This window comes from Oculina patagonica, chromosome 2 (assembly GCF_052425735.1).
Source record: "Oculina patagonica isolate OP01 chromosome 2, crgOcupat, whole genome shotgun sequence".
NCBI lineage: Eukaryota > Metazoa > Cnidaria > Anthozoa > Scleractinia > Oculinidae > Oculina > Oculina patagonica.
Genome location: NC_135759.1, coordinates 15,553,297 through 15,565,938, shown reverse-complemented (window position 1 = coordinate 15,565,938; position 12,642 = coordinate 15,553,297). Strand labels below are relative to the sequence as shown.

At 37.5% G+C, this 12,642-nt stretch overlaps 1 protein-coding gene and 1 long non-coding RNA gene across 4 annotated transcripts in view; one reads left to right on the top strand and one right to left on the bottom strand.

Moving 5' to 3' along the window:
• LOC144643238 (uncharacterized) overlaps positions 1 to 12,642 on the bottom strand; it is a 77,289-nt gene that overhangs the window by 39,113 nt on the left and 25,534 nt on the right. Inside the window, exon 1 of one of the 3 annotated variants that reach the window (XR_013568867.1) lies at positions 7,910 to 8,849. The exons of the other annotated variants lie outside the window; for them this stretch is intronic. This is a non-coding gene — a long non-coding RNA (uncharacterized LOC144643238). Of the gene's footprint in view, positions 1 to 7,909; positions 8,850 to 12,642 lie in introns of those variants that run through there. 3 annotated transcript variants of the gene reach the window in all.
• Positions 11,197 to 12,642, top strand: part of LOC144643157 (uncharacterized) — a 5,776-nt gene continuing 4,330 nt past the window's right edge. The window contains exon 1 of the mRNA XM_078502320.1: positions 11,197 to 12,642. This exon is cut by the window's right edge and continues 2,022 nt beyond it. The gene's annotated coding sequence lies outside the window, so the exon portion shown is untranslated.

The following is a 12,642-nucleotide window of genomic DNA, read 5'->3' as shown; positions in this document are numbered from 1 at the left end:
CTAATTTATGAAGATCAACTCGGGCATAAAGAAAACAAGTTGCTCGCAATATATGAAAATGAAGCTCGGCTCTGCCCAATTAATGATATGCGGTAGCTTGGGTGCCAATAAAGATAAATAGAATGGTACATTGCTACCTGAAGGTACACAAGTGCAGTTTTATTTCTTCTACATGCAGGCTCTAACCTCAATTACATATATTAGATCCGTACCTGAAAACCACTAATGAAATGTCTCATCGTTAAAACAAACATCTACTCAATATCATTTCATTTTCTTTCTTGGTCCGCTGGTTTTCCGTGAGATCTAAATAATCTAAGAAAAATAATCAAAATAGCGTTCTATTCAGGGATACAAATTTGGCGAAAAGGAATGAAAAGAATTTCGCTTGGAACATGCAGCAAGTCACGGCAACGTAAATGAAGCGTTGTAAGCGGAGCAAACACTTGTTTTTGTTTTGGTTATACGCTATCGCGACCGTTTTCAGTGGCAACTCAAGAGTGCGTGGGACACGCTGCAAAGGCACATCAACAAAATCTTGTTTCGAATTGAAACTACGGTATATAAGAATGAAAAAGAAAAAAAAGAAAAAGATTTCGTGATTTTAAGTTGATTGTAAGAAGGATTAATTGCCGTTAACAGGGAAACTGTCACGAGCGGTTGCAGACGTCAGAAGCCAAACGTCTTCAAAGGGACCAATACTACAACACCAAGGTCCGGTGTGGCGACAGTGTTGACGTCATTGGCTCCTGGGAAACACACGCGAGAGCAGAAGTCACGGAAACATGTTTTCCTCTTTGGATTTTACCATCACGAGACACGAAGATATAGCTCGTAGCCTCAGTATGTTGATAATTCAAAGTTTCCCTGTCTAATATAGGCTAGATTGGTATTATGACACCTGAAGATGTGTCAAGAAAAAAGCACGAAATGTTTATCACACCTTTCACAAATTGTATTGTTAAAAATTAAAAAGTTAATGTTTTGTGTACGGTTTTGAAGGTGTTTTCTTTAATTGCAAAGTATTTATAAAATGGCTCATTACAGCTGGAATTTAATTGCGGGTGGATATACTTAACTTAATCGGATTCTTTCTTTAGTTTTCAAGAAGTGGACGTCCTTGTAAACAAAGCTATTGCATGTTCTCCGTTGTGGTTGTACTAATGGTGGTTTTTAAGTGTGGTATCCAGAGTGAAATCGCAATTTTCGACTGCACCTTATCATTTTAATGATCTGGGAACTTCACTGTTGTCGATAAGAAGTGAAACGCCATGATAAGAAAACAATAGAAAAACAAGAAAAGCAACTCTTGCCAGGCAAATTCAGCTTATTTCCTAGTATTAAGACGTCAGTATTCAGATCTGTAAATCAGTGCAACGCGAAACACATTTCGTGCATGAGCTGCACTAAAACTCTTTAGGGGTAAGAACCTTCCCACATCCTTGGTAATTTATAATCAAAATTCCCTCGTAATGATACAAATCTTGTTTCCAATATCAACAGGAAAACCCGTCTTATGTTGGTGCATGGATTACTTCCGGAAACAACCTGTGTTATTACTTCATCATTCCATGTCATTAAAAATCGTTACCGTTCTCACGCTCAATTCTTACTAATGCGGTTAAAGTTTTAAAAATTATTTTTATATTTTGTGCACTTTATCATCAACAACGTCCTTTGTTCAAGTGGTAACTCAACAATTGAACCTCTATAAACACGCGATGAAATGCTGGGGTGCTGATACAAGTTATAAAAGAGTCTAAAGAAAGGAAATCTCTGGTAAAACTCCAAAATTTTCGTTCTTGCTGTAAAACACGGCCGGTGATGTTATGTAAATAGTCGAAAGAAAAATGTTGAAGTAAGAATCTTTTAAATTTGACCAGCGTAATATTTGCAGTTACATTGCATTTTGTTTAGTAGAAGCGTGACTTCAATTGCATTACACGATCTTTAATCTTTAACCCCCGAGCAAATGTTGTGAAACTTTTGGGAAGTTTAAACACACAGGAAGGATGTCCGCGAGTTGGACGTGAGTATTGTCGGATGCATGGCTCATTGCCGACGCCCACCGACTACTAACTTTGTTCAACGTTTACTTTCACACGATCAGTGAGCAATCCGGAATATTCCGGTTTAGAACCTTTCACAAATTAACAGGTGAAACATGTCTAGTCATTATTATTAAAGAAACATGTTGAATTAAATTGCGACGCAGTCAAAAACAGAGTAAATAAGTGCAATAACAGCGAATGCACATAATGGTCGCATTTTTCGGGCAGTTTATGAAGTAGATTAATCTACAGTTACTCTTGATAAAGGTTAACTATCACCACGAACAACAAAACCAATTAATGAATCATATCAATAAATGCTTCAGCATGCAAGTGGCGTTGTGTTGACAAACGTTTAAAAATGTGAATGTCAGTCGATATTTTTCGTTTACTAAGTTTATTTCGCTGAACAAACACTGATGGAATCTGCAACGTTTTGAAAACACTAAGTTTCGTTATAAATTTCCCTCATACGAGAAAGCACGTAACTGTAATGTAACTATATAAAAGAGAAATGTCTTCTTCGCTGGGCTACAATGGACATGTTTAAATATTCTTGATAATCTTCTAGAACATTGGCCTACTAGTAGCTGATCGCTTTAATTTTAAATAAACGTTTTCAAGCATTGTCACATTTATTCGGTATTGAAGTTACAATTAGACTGGGTAGCTGAACATTTGAATTTGCAATGCCTCAAGTTCCACCAATTAATTTGGCAAAAGTAGGGTGTAAATATATAAACATCGAAGCAAAAATTCCTGTGAAAGACTGGCAAAAGTAACATGTTAGTGATCCTCAAGTTTTGCCAGGGGAAATATAGCATTTTAGTGCCAATGTCAACAAAGATAACTGAGATCTTATCATTATCAGCGTTTTCCACCATCCATGCGCGATTAGAAGAACCACAAGACACATGTAAACAGAACAATGATTACATTTTACGTCGTTTGAGTAGAATTCAGATAATCTTTTGACAACAACTAAAAGCCTCAAGTATGAAAACAGTTTCAAATGCTAAACAAGCTAAGAAACCCATCACGATGTTGACAGAGGCATAAAGAAGAAACAAACGTTCAATCAATAGAGTCAAAATACAGCTGCATTAAAGACAGCCCGTGTTTAGCTGTTGAGAGTCTGTCGTCGATAAATCAGTCATTTGTTGGGAGATTTTTAAAAGAGTTGGGGGTTGCCCGGGGTTGACAAGTTGTAAAATACCGAGCTGAAGATTAACTGCTGGAGACATTCCTAGTAAAAAAGGAATTCAAACTATGAAAACAGGGAACATTTTGACGTACCACTAAACCAGTACTGAAAGTCTACAGCTATGTAGTTGTAGAAATAGCAAGATATGGCATCGACACATTTGAGAAATCAGCCACCACGTACAAATATGTACAAAAATTTTAAAGAAATGCCTACACAGCAGGCCCTGCTAATGACTAAAAAATTGGATGAAAATTCCAGAACATGTCATTCACCCAAGGCCGTCGGGTTACAAATTCTGCCTAGTCATCGTACTCTTTGTTCAGTAAGATCAAAACTTATACGAACGTATTTACGGCTTCCTGAAATTCGAGAAAGTCCGCCTTTTCTGGACATTTCTATTACGTTGAACATGTTTAGTTTGCATGATCATTACCTCCCTAGTACAGTCCATAGAGAAAAGTGAAAACACACTTTACTCGTTAACAAAATGTAACGGGAAATTTGCGAACAAGGTGCAGATATCATTTTATATTGAAGTACGTTTCATATAGGAATCGCGTTTCACGTGTTATTATTCACCTTCTCTCTGGTTACGTTGATATCAACCTGTTTAAATGTATAGGTATAGTAAGGGGTAAAATTGGAAATTATAAGGTCATGTCGATAGCGGGAGGTTTTATCGGAAAATCGTGATCAAGATCGTCAGTACAGATTCCTAACGTTCCATCTCCCTGGGATGTGACAGCCATAAAATAACTGTTGTTATATGGCTGCTCCTGAGGTATGGAATTCAGCGATTTGATTGGCTAACGGACCGGACAGGAAAATGATAGAAAATGGTATATTTCTTTTAAGCTGTTCTGTTACCGTTTCAGTTGTACAAAGCATGCATTTTGTAGAACATACAAAGCTGTACAAAACTGTTTTATCGTTGTACTCTAATTAGTGTAATCAGCCATTTCTGGTAGTTAAAATTTTACGTGCTTGTGCCCTGACAGCTAGTATTAATGATATCTTGATCTCAGTTCTACTTGACGAAGCTTATTACGCTTTTAACACGAGAGCATAACTTTGAACGAACCTTGGTCTTTTACCATTTTCGTTTCATTTGTGAGGATTTACGTTAGATTTTGATTGATTTATTTTCAAATACTTCAAATTAATAGTGAGACGTTGCAAAAGCGTCAGTAACATACGCCATTGTGAACACCGAGAGGGGACTCCGAGTAAACAGTTTTACGAAACGAAACAACTTTGGAGCTATTGCTGTACTTCTATTTTATGGTCCCTCTACTACTTACTGTTTATAGTAGGTAGTAAAGCATAGGGAGATGAAAAAAATGTGGGTTCTTCAGTTGTCCTTCATTTCTTTTTCCTTTTCTTCTACTGATAATCGATAAATTCTTCAAGATCCTTCGTGCAGCCTAGCGTTAACAATTTTTGCTATTGTAACTGTCTCTTTTTACAAAGAGTCATATAATAAATCATTTGTTGACTAAGATTGCTCAGTCAAGATGGCGCTGCTGATATTGACCTCGTTCTCTTTTTGCGTGTTTATGGACCTTGATTTTGTCCAGTCGATAAAACGAGCTGAAAAAGAACTTGGCCAATATCCCATCATGTGACCTTATGCTTGGTCGATAATCTAAATGTATGGCATTTGTCTAATCGGAGGCGTGAGACACTGTGTTGTAAAAACAATGGTCGAGAGGATGAATTGTGTAGGGTGCATTAGCTGTAATAACAAGAATTTGAACCATAAGGAGATTAAAAACCTTCCCCATTCAAATCCTGTCGCTCCCATAATCCAGATAATTTTTTGCCACATTGAAACATTCCTACGTTGAAAAAATGCCTTCGTAGTGGTAATGGTCAAAACCAGTACATATATTACAATAAGTTTAGTGCGCAGCATAAATGTATCTTTGCCAAAACCAAGAAGGATGGTTTCGTTTTATAGAACTATTATGGAAACTAATAAAAACCTGGCTTTAATTGACCTGAGTACTGACTCGCACACACAATGCTAGAGATTAAGCATCTGTTTTTAGTCCTTTCGTCAGGCTTATCACTGCAGCAGATTTGTCTATTTTAAATAGTTACTGTTGAATTACTAACTAGTAGAAAGTGGTTACAAACCAAAGGCCTTGATCAAACGAGTAGATGATAAGAAATAAATATACTTTGAATGAGATTAAAGGAAGCTTAGAATTCCCCAGACAGAAATCTCGATTAAATAAATACAGAAGAACTAAAACTAAATAACTGAGATACATAAGAAGTAGTTTCCCACTTCACTCAGTCGCGTCACTAAGCACAAGTTGTTTGAGACGGTACACCATCATAATCTTTAAAACTAATTTTTTTAAAACAAAATTTAGATAAACAAGTATCGAAAGACGAAAAGAAAAGTAGCTTTGAGACCTGATTTTTTTAGATCTACTGGAACCGATTTAGAACAACCACAACAGCCCACGGTTGCAATGTTTCTTTTTTTGGTTACCCAACAACGCCTACGAATCGGATTTTTTTTTCGGTAGGAGCCGTTTAAAGAAAAGAACAGCTTACAAGTTTATAAATATCCCTCAATGAAAACGCCCAACGGATTTAATGAAATATGCGAAGCTTTGGTAAAATATGAAAAGGAAAGAGGGCGTTTTATACGCACAATAATGTTCTGCTTAGCGCCAAGCTGGCTGCTAAACAAATGGGAGGTGACGAAATAGCAAAAGAACACTTAGACCTTTAAGGATCTATGTCACAACACACAGCATATACTGGACGTTTACAACCCTGCGCCTGAGACCCTACACGCGCCCATTTTTGTCCAACGGTGCTCGCTCCACCCGCACTTAGCCGCTCGAACGAAAACACGGGCAAGTCACGGAAACACTGCTCGCTATCTAGTAAACAACTTAACGATTCGTATTCAGTTAAGTGATACAGAGGAGACTGTTTATATCGGCTTCGCAAAGAGTTCAGCGCACGCTAGCGTCCTGATCGTCACGCGATTTCGAAGTAAACAATACTGCTGAGTGAGAAACATAGATTCTCTGCCAGCCAGATTTAAAAGAAATGAGGAAAATATGTTTCCGAATAGAATGAGAGATTCCAATGGAAATAAAGAATAAAGAATACTTGAGTACAAATATTTGTAGATTCATTTTGTGTTGCTTTTAGTTTGTTTTTTTTTTTTTTTACAAATAAAGCGGATTGAGTTTTGGATCTCATCTTCAACATTGGCAATTGCATCAGTGCTTAGGATCTTCCTGATAGCAAAGCAAAGCATTGTTGTATGCAAGTACGTTTCAAAGGAAAAACAGGTGAACAGAATTTTGCCAGTTAAAACTATTTGTATACATCAAGAAACTGGTATTCAAGTTACCGTGATGTACCTTTTAAAGCGAGAAAAGAAGTTGGATTTACTTGTTTATAAAATCCGGCTCATCCATAAAATGTTAATGGAGCACTATTAGCCTGACGTCTGCTGTGACAAATTTCAAACTACTCAGAGCAATTTTGCCACTGACTCATTAAATGTTGCCATCATTAATCATTGCATAAAAAAATCTTGTCAGCAAGTCGTAGTTGTGTTTTAAAGTAAAGATTTTTGGCACCACTGTATTGAAAATCACTACTGAGAAAGATGCACGCCGCTACAGGGCATTGCCTGAAAGAGAATAAAGCTAAAGGGAATGAGAAGCACAATGCAAGCATTTGGGAGATTGAAGTGTTGTTGTTTTACTGGAAATAAGAGCACAATATCACATAACGACCAAACTCGGTTTTATTTATGCGGTTTTAATCGTATGGTTGTTTTTTAAAGTCGCCATGAATAAGAGGTTAAAGTGAATACTGTTATGAACAAACAAACGTTAACATCACACCTGCCACACACTTCTAGAAGAAACTTCAAACACTAAAAAGGTCCTTGGGTCCTTGTGCCACGCTTATTAAATTATGCCTCTCAAATCAAGGAAAGCGGCGCCTGTCTTTCCCGCGGGCATAATAACACGAGCGATATAATATTGTGGCAAACCTCTGTTCTCAAAAGTGTACATTCGTTCCTTGTAAAATGACGTCATGTCAGATATGCACCCCAAAATGGCCAACAACTTGAAAACTACTCCCAGTAATGCGAAGGATATGTTCAAATTAGTACAACAAGAACGTTTCAACACCCTAGGTCGAATATTGACAAAGTGGTAGCATTCTAAAACCACTACAGAGAATGTACGGAAGATGAGCAAAATCTGCGAACCCCCAGCTACATGCAAAAGTTCCCTCAGATCTAAAGATCTCAAAATGCTCCTGTTTTCTCAATATTTAACGTAGAGTGCTAAAACACAACTGCAATTGTAATTTAGACCTGATCTTCGCATTGCTTAAAAAATGGTCTCTAATTGTTTGTCGTTTTGAGATTCCATGTTTTACCATGCATGTTATCAGTGAATAGCAGGTCTACAATATCAGTACAAGCTCTTGTAGGAATTATTTTACTGCTAAATTCTTTGGGTGATGAAACATTTCTATGTTACTTACAAGTTGAATAAAGAAAGTTAAGACGGAAACATTTAAGGAAAAAAAAAAACGTTTGGAAAGGTTTCAGACTGACATAAGTAGGAGGATCCGGTAATGCACCTTGACTTACAGTTGAACTGGCGAAGACTGTTTTGTACTGGTTTGATTCGAAGACGACCAGTTTCAACCGCAACATGCCACATTTACACTGAAGGTTAGTTAGTGCGAAGGCTTAATTCTCCATTAGCAAATGCAGATGGACAGTTTCCTGCATAAATATATTATTTTATCTGTCAGAAAGCGATAATCCCCATCAAAGCTACTTGGCATCATACCATGCTATCGTCAAAAACTCTTCATAACAATTCGGCTCTTAATTATTACCAAGTACTAGTGCTGCCAGAATCGAGTAGTTTATTGTTACATTTCTTTTCACTTGGCGGAACTGTACGGGCAATTCTTAGACATGGCGGAAGAAAGAAACGTTTTTGTAATGTAATCAGGGCAGGTTTGCAATCCACGAGATAGAAGGAGCATTAAGGCGCTTTATTTTGGACAATCACGTTTAAGAAACGAGTTTAGACTCGTCGCGGGTGAGATAAGAATCGAAAAAAAAAAAAACGCTGAAGAAACAGCAAGGGAGAAACATAAGCCATTTTAAAAATCCCGACAGTTTTTGTTTATTTCAAATAAAGTCAAAGCAAACAGTACAAACCCCAAGAATCGAAAACTTTTTTCCATTTTCCCACCCGGATTATACGCGTGTCCGGAATAAGACACATGTTAGAAATCATACAACCGCTGGGATCCCTCTTTAGAAACGGTACTGTAACCAAGGACAAAGAATTCCAATTAAATCCCAATCAAAGTTAGTTCAGTCAGCTCTTAAAAACACATTGTTTGCTCGCCATAAGCTCCACAGGGTGTTCTCTTACGCGAACACAAGACTCTTGCCTGCTCTTTGTTTGTCATGGCAGGAAGTGCTGTCGCCCAAACCCCCTTAAAGGGTCTTTAAGTAGTTTGGCAGGGGTCAGATAAGCCTTTACTCCAGTATTGTCTATTCATCCGGAGTCATTTGGTAAGGATAAACAAAAGTGACGAGAAACAGACAAAAAGAAAAGAAAAATGTCAAAATCGTGGATTGATCACTTTGAAATTACTTAAAGAATTCAAATTTTCACCTGTAGACCTTTTTTCATGACTTCTAGTATACCTTTGAAATTTCAAATTTCTTCTTCAGCTAGTAAAACTCTACAACCTTTAAGACGTTCAAGGGTGCGCAATCGTTTGATTTGGTAGAAAACAAAAATATTGTACATAGATATTTTCAACAGTGGAGCTGCAAAGCAAAAGGTCACGAAAAAAATGTCTGCGTTGACACGGACTATTTCCTTTGAAAAAGTTTAAAATTGCACTTTTAGGATCGATGAATCCTCTCAAAATATTCATTTAATCAAAGTGTTTTTAGAGCAATAAACAATTCTCCACGGCCATCGTTTGCTTTATTTCGTTCTGCACTTCTTTTTAAGCCCACTTCTGTTTATCTGACCTGAATCCTGTTATCAATGCAACTGATCTTTGTCTCTGGAGTAACTAACTCCGCCTTTTCCACCTACTTGTCGTCAAGATGGCTATCGTCATTTATACTATGTACACGCTGGATGACGGCTCTAGTCTATTCCACGGGTATTCAATTCAACTAACAATGGAAAACAAAACTTATAATCAGCAGCTCAAAGCGAGAGGACCCTTCAATAAATAAAAACGTATACCACTCTCAGTGCATGCAAGCAAGCACAGCCGAAAACTATCATTCGAAGAAGAGTTATACCGAAGCACGTGTCGTTGTACACGCTCGGGTCAACGACAAGAAACACTCAATTCCTTTCTTCGTTTTACGAATACCTTTTGCCACACATCCGGCCACAGAACACGTCTCTTAATTTGTCAAAATCATAAACTTTCGCTCCAATGAGCGAAAAATCACAGTCTAAGCTCGCGTGACTTTTTAAAGCTTTCGTGCCGTAAATCAAAGTTGTTAATGTATGCTGGACAAAACTGCTATCTGTGCAACAGCCCCAGGACACGAAACACACTTTTCTTTCAAATACACATCCATTAGCTAAATAATCGTTAATCACGCTTAGGATATCGAGGACTAGACGGCGTCATTTCCCATTCAAAACTAATGTAGCGTGGCTAATATTGGGCTACAATTGACATTTTCTTTCCGTTCCTCGCTCCACTGAGCTCAACAACTTTATGTTGAAGTGCTCCTTGAAGAAAATTAGCACAGGAATATGAACTTTATTGCCAATTTTAGCCACAAATAAATAAATCAAGAACGATATTTTCACTCAGCTAGATCTGAGCTAACAAGAATAAGAGCTAAGGAGCGTGTTTTCTGTTCGTGACTCGACAACTTACCACTTATTAACATCTCTCATAAATATTCTAACTTTCAAAATTTGTGGTGAGTTTGATTTTTTTTCTGTATACAAATTGCTTTTAAATTCAAGGTGGAGAATATTTTTTCTTTGAAATCGGTAGTCGAGTTTTAAAACAAGAAATAAAAACCTCCAAGTACCACCGTTCTCCCATGTTTTGATACTTCGAGTGACTCCTATTTCACGCAATTATGGACGACTAATATTCATATAGCTTTGGGCGAAGATTTTACGCTTCCGTTCATTCACGTTTACGGTTTCAAACACGACTTGCTTGTCGTGCATCACTCGAAGTGTACTTAACGAACTACAATCCCCTGCAATTTCTCAGTCAACAACCAGGAAGCCACAAAAAGGCTCGAGAGAAAGAAAAGCAAACAAACCCTAAAGTGACTGAGTAGAGTACACCAGATCACTTAATATAATAACACATAACCCTTTTATTGTCAAGACTATTAGAAACCTAAGAGAGGGCACGTGAATAGGGAATAGAAGTAGACAACAGTAGCTGAAGAGAATGAAGAATTGAGATAAAGTATTTATCTGGTCTGTGAAATCGAGCACATGTGAAAACTTCGGGGACTGACTGTTATCACGCCCATCTTAAAACGCTGAATTCTTCTGTAATAAACCTTGACCTCAGTTTACTAAAGACTGACAAATGTTTCAGGAACGTTAATGGGTGCCTCCTAATGGACTGAATAGTGTTAAGTAAAGAAGTTCGCCAAATAAACGCAGGGCTCGCCTTGTGCCTAACTAAATGTGGGTCCATTCGAACAGCAAACATTTTAGGAGATTTGTCATTCACAGATAAACACACGCGCTCTACTGCAGTGTGCTAAGAGGTCCTTAAATTAGGAACGCCTCCAAAAATTGGCTAACAATTGCCTTATAGTGCATCAGTCACCTTTTAAGACGACAATATATTTATAAGAAGACATAAGCCCGACGCTTATAGATGCCTAATTGTATCTGATGAGATGAAAGAGATAGCTGAGGGCTAGGAGACCATAAAAGTTTTGTTACGCTAATGAATGAGGTATTGAGCAATTTCTATTTCCCTTTGCTTTCAGCATGTTCTTGTTAATTCTGGTATGAAAGCCACATCACGATCACGCTCTAACCAGAATATAACGGAAACATCAACATAATCAGTGCACGCAATCAAAGTCATTGTGATATTGTGCTAAGCAACGTTTTAAATCAAGTGTGGCTAAAGTCTTGATGAAAAAATTCACGCTAACTCGATGTTGTTTGTTTCACACATTTATGGGCTCTACAAATATAGTTCCAGTTAACGAGCTCCTAAGCCCCTTGGGCTCCGCCAAACACACTAATTTCCCCTACCCTTTCTTATGTGTAGCCATTTTTGTAAGGACAAACAACAAGCTAAAATCGCGACTAAGAATTCAAAAGATCAAATGGAAATTTATAGTGCAAGTAGGCGACCTCTAGAACTGGCCTACATAATTGCACAATCGCAAAATCACGATAAGAGAAAACTGTCCTTATCCCTAAAAGGCTATATTATTTTGATCACTTCGTTTCCATCAAGCATTAACTCGCTCGAAAAGGCTTCCTAAATGGATAAATAAAGAAAACAAGGGCAGGCCTCTAGCTAATCGCCTTGGTGTCAAGGAAACACGTTACAGCCTGAAAGGTATGAAAATAAGGACGTATCAGGTAATTACATCTAATGACATCACGTCTTAAAATCTTTTCCCGAGAGATAAGAAAATAAATTACCCCTGGTGACAGATACTGAGCAAACACATTACAGAGCTTTTTAACAGTGAGTCTTCAGTGCAGCTGGGCTGTAAAACACTCTCTCATAGGAATAGCACAATCACTTCTGCGTCATTAGCGCCCATTCAAACAAAATCGTTTTGATGGTTTTTTTAACCATAAGAAATAATTCTCTCATTAACGGATATTTTGGGTCAAATTTGCTGAGTCGACGCGCGTGTTTCCACTATGCATTATTTTCTTAAAATTCTCCCAGCTTCCAAGTCCGTATTTAATCTTACTGTGTGGTCTATTGGTTTTAAAGTGAGAGGTCATAGTTTCCTCGACAGCTATTCCTTTCACACCCCATCTGTCATAATCTGAGTAACCCCTATGGAAACCACTCTTGTCAATTCTCGTGGTGAGCTTTAATCTTAATTTTACAGTAAAGAGCAAAAATATACGAAGTCACGAGAAAATAAAGATATGGGGCATGAGCGCTCAAATGGAACGAAATCAAAGAAAGAAAATATTGATGAAAACACTACAAGTGATGCGTTATTTCCTTTCGTCATCGTAAGGGTTCAAAACAGGAAGTTGACCAATGCCACGCAGATATCACAAGAATCTTAACATTTTCGACCATTCGGAGCTGTCTCTTTAGATGAATCCCAATAATTCCACAGTTTAT